This window comes from Sinocyclocheilus grahami, unplaced genomic scaffold, assembly GCF_001515645.1.
Source record: "Sinocyclocheilus grahami isolate Dianchi unplaced genomic scaffold, SAMN03320097.WGS_v1.1 scaffold146.1, whole genome shotgun sequence".
Lineage (NCBI taxonomy): Eukaryota > Metazoa > Chordata > Actinopteri > Cypriniformes > Cyprinidae > Sinocyclocheilus > Sinocyclocheilus grahami.
This window is the reverse complement of record NW_015505325.1, coordinates 1662121-1666732: the sequence shown is the minus strand read 5'-3', so window position 1 is coordinate 1666732 and position 4612 is coordinate 1662121. Positions and strand designations below refer to the sequence as shown.

General features: G+C 38.7%; 1 pseudogene; it reads right to left on the bottom strand.

Moving 5' to 3' along the window:
* Positions 1-1073: 1073 nt before the first annotated feature.
* Positions 1074-3236, bottom strand: LOC107591853 (heat shock 70 kDa protein-like; annotated as a pseudogene).
* Positions 3237-4612: the final 1376 nt, after the last annotated feature.

Below are 4612 nucleotides of genomic sequence, written 5' to 3'. Positions count from 1 at the left end.
TATTCTATTTTAATTCCACTTTATCTATATTTATCTTTTTTTTTTTTATTTATTTAAAAAAAAACACCCATGGGAGGAGGATGATGATGATGATGATGATGCTCCAGCGCCTCAGTAACCCTTACAGCGCTGCATCACGTATGAACGTGAGCTCAATTTCATTAGTAGGCTACAGGGGAAAGCTTCAGTTTTTCAGATTATGGACCTCTTTTCACGGTCTATGACGACACATTTCGTATTAATAAATATCGGAAATATTGTTGTTCAAATTGTATTTGCATTCTATTTATTGTGCATTTGTAATACGATATTTTGTGCTTTACTATCCTGGCGTTAAATAAAATAAATAAATAAAAATACTAAACACTGCTGCTAATATATTGATATGTTTCTATAATCTGACAGCCTTGTAATCAGTCGTTCTATATTTTTATCGTTTCCATAACTCAGAAATGTGAAAGGGTCCATTGAGTCAAAATTCCACGTCCAATCAAGAGAGTCCACTCAAGTGCAGGAGAATTGGATAAGTCAGTCCAATATATATATATATATATATATATATATATATATATATATATATATATATATATATATATATATATATATATATATATATATATATTTAAGTATTAATATATACATTATATAGAAAAATATGTTATATTTTATAAATGTTTTTTTTTAATTAAAGACTTAAATATAAAGAATCTGATGTTTTACATTTGAGGTAAATTTGTCTTACAACGTCACTTAGTGTACGAGTAAAGTAGAGCAGGTTTAACGTCATGCATTTTCTACCTTGCCATGGTTTGGTTATCCCTTGCATTTTCATGGTTTAAAATGAGCATTTCTTTTTTTATTCATGTATATAATAAATACATATAATAAATTATAAGAAAACATTCTATATTAATTTACTCCACTCCACTCCATTCATTAATTTCACAGCTGACACAGCTTAAAGACAGTTGTCTTACAACATTTAAATTCAGGCACATTTCACAAACAAGATATAAAACAACTTAGCTCTTATAAATCTGGAAGTATCATAAAGTAAGGTCACCATATCGTATTTAACATTGAAAGTAATATTGCACTATGGTAAGGCAAATTGTCTCTTCTTTAATCCACCTCTTCATTGTCTCTTTGGTGGGGCCCTGTGATTCAGGCTGGGCTTGGAATCCACAGCCACCTGCAGGAGGAACTCCTCCTTGATAGAGCCGACTGATGATTGGATTACACACACTTTCCAGTTCCTTCTGATGGTGCTCATACTCTTCCTTTTCAGCCAGTTGATTGTTCTCCAACCAAGTGATAACCTCCTTACACTTATCAATGACCTTCTTCTTTTCTTCTTCACTAATCTTTCCTTTCAACTTTTCATCCTCAACACTATTTTTCATGTTGAAGGCGTAAGACTCCAATGCATTCTTCGCTGCAATCTTCTCTGTCTGTGCCTCATCCTCGGCTTTGTACTTTTCTGCATCCTGCACCATCCACTCGATCTCTTCTTTGCTCAGTCGACCTTTGTCATTGGTGATGGTGATTTTGTTCTCTTTTCCCTGTGCTATTGTCCACGGCGGATACATTCAGTATGCCATGGGCATCAATGTCAAAGGTCACCTCAATTTGGGGTACACCTCGTGGTGCTGGTGGGATACCCGTAAGCTCAAACTTGCCAAGCAAATTGTTATCTTTGGTCATGGCCCTCTCACCTTCAAACACCTGTATCAGGACGCCTGGCTGGTTATCAGAATATGTGGAGAAGATCTGCGTCTGCTTAGTCAACTTTTCATCCTCAACACTATTTTTCATGTTGAAGGTGTAAGACTCCAATGCATTCTTCGCTGCAATCTTCTCTGTCTGTGCCTCATCCTCGGCTTTGTACTTTTCTGCATCCTGCACCATCCACTCGATCTCTTCTTTGCTCAGTCGACCTTTGTCATTGGTGATGGTGATTTTGTTCTCTTTTCCCTGTGCTATTGTCCACGGCGGATACATTCAGTATGCCATGGGCATCAATGTCAAAGGTCACCTCAATTTGGGGTACACCTCGTGGCGCTGGTGGGATACCCGTAAGCTCAAACTTGCCAAGCAAATTGTTATCTTTGGTCATGGCCCTCTCACCTTCAACACCTGTATCAGGACGCCTGGCTGGTTATCAGAATATGTGGAGAAGATGTGCGTCTGCTTAGTGGGAATGGTGGTGTTGCATTTGATGAGAGCAGTCATGACTCCTCCTGCGGTCTCGATACCCAAGGACAAAGGAGCCACGTCCAGAAGCAATAAGTTCTGAACGTTTTCCGAGCTGTCGCCCATCAGGATGGCGGCCTGCACCGCTGCTCCATATGCCACCGCCTCATCTGGGATGATGCTCTTGTTGAGATCCCTGCCATTGAAGAAATCCTGCAAAAGCTTTTGGATTTTGGGGATCCTGGTGGAGCCTTCTCGACTGGTTCCAGTGTGCCTCTAAAGAGCTCAGCGTTAAGCTCTTCAAAGCGAGCCCTTGTGATGGAAGTATAGAAATCAATGCCTTCAAACAGGGAATCGATCTCGATGCTGGCCTGAGTGCTAGATGAGAGGGTCCGTTTAGCTCTTTCGCAGGCCGTGCGAAGCCTTCTCACTGCTCTCTTATTCTGACTGATGTCCTTCTTGTGCTTCCTCTTAAACTCTTCAACAAAGTGCTTCACCATCCAGTTGTCAAAGTCTTCCCCACCCAGGTGAGTGTCTCCTGCTGTGGCTTTCACTTCAAAGATCCCATCCTCAATCGTCAGGATGGACACATCAAAGGTGCCTCCACCCAGGTCAAAGATCAGTACATTCCTTTCTTCTCTCCTGCCCTTGTCCAGCCCGTAGGCGATGGCAGCCGCTGTGGGCTCACTGATAATTCACAGAACGTTCAATCCGGCGATCACCCCCACGTCTTTGGTCGCTTGCCTCTGAGAATCATTAAAGTACACTGGGACCGTGATGATGGCGTTATTGACTCTCTGACCCAGGTAGGCCTCGGCGATCTCTCTCATTTTGACTAGGACCATGGATGAGATCTCCTCAGGGTAGAATGTCTTGGTCTCTCCTTTGTACTCAACTTGAACTTTTGGTTTGCCATCTTCACAGATGACCTTGAAGGGCCAAAGCTTCATGTCAGACTGGACCACTGGATCATTAAATTTTCTACCAGTCAGTCGTTTGGCATCAAATATTGTGTTGTTGGGGTTCATGGCGGCCTGGTTCTTGGCTGCGTCTCCGATGAGTCTTTCTGTGTCTGTGAAGGCAACATAGCTTGGAGTGGTTCTGTTTCCTCGATCATTAGCAATGATTTCCACCTTGCCATGCAAGAACACCCCCACACAAGAGTAAGTGGTTCCCAGATCAATGCCAAATGGACACGCCTTTAGACATCTTGATTATCAATAGTTAAATATCACCTGCAACACACAGAAAAATAAAATCAATCAATCAATCCTGAGTTATCTAATAATAACAGTTATTAATATAATTATTTAAATGATTAATTTTAATATATTTATATACAAATATATAAAAGATTTCTCTAAATATTAGACTCGTTAAACAACTTGTTTAATAATCAAAAAAAACTACTTAAATGTTTATTAGCTATATTTTAATTTTATATTTGTATATAAAATATACAACATATATAAAATATATTTTAAAAAGTTTTCAAAGTTAATTTAGAGTCACTTACAAGTCTTGTGAGTTTCTTCTAGCACTTCAGAGAGCGGACTCTCCAGCTCTGCTTTACTACAGGTTGCTTGAGTTGTCTTGTCTCGACTGCCTCGGCCTGAGCGACACTGAGAGATTTATATTATATATATTATATATTATATTCCCAAGCTGCTTCTAGAAAGACTAGACTTCTCTTGAGAGGCTGACGAGACATGAATTTTCCAGGCGTGCATTGATGATCTCGTACATACTGCAAAGAAACATCAGCTCTCCAAATATAGAAACAGAATAAGCTGGTAGAATCATGAATACTATGCAACAGGTGGGTGGGGAAATAATAATTTTCTTAAATATATATTTTTAATTCTGTATTTTTATTTGAACTGCTTTTAAAACTGCTCATTACTGTGTTATTATTCGGAAGTGTAATGTTGTTTAAAGCGTAGCTGTACTGTTAAAGCATTGTTTCTCTTCATTAGGCCTATTATAGTTGTCGGGCTTTGTCATGTGATTTCTGTTACATTTCTCAGCGGTGGCCAGGATGGACCAATCATGGTCGTTTGGGATTACTGCATGTGCATTAAAACACATTCCCTAAACATTTCTGGGCGGATTTATGCTATGTAAATTATTCAAAATAGTTATAACTAAATTATTGTACTTTTTAGTCTACAGTTCAAAATACGCCAATTAAATGGGTTCAAGAGCGGACTGGCTTTTTTGGGCCACCAGATGCTCACTTTTTGCCTTATATAAAACATTATTTCTAATATTTTCCGCCCAGATTCCTTTTACACACGCGTAATCTCATCGTAAAAAGCAATATTGTTGCATTAGTGTTAATATAAAATATAATAAGCTTCCTACAGAATGATAGAAACGTTTGTGATATTAATAGCATAAATATGAGTCAAAATGCATA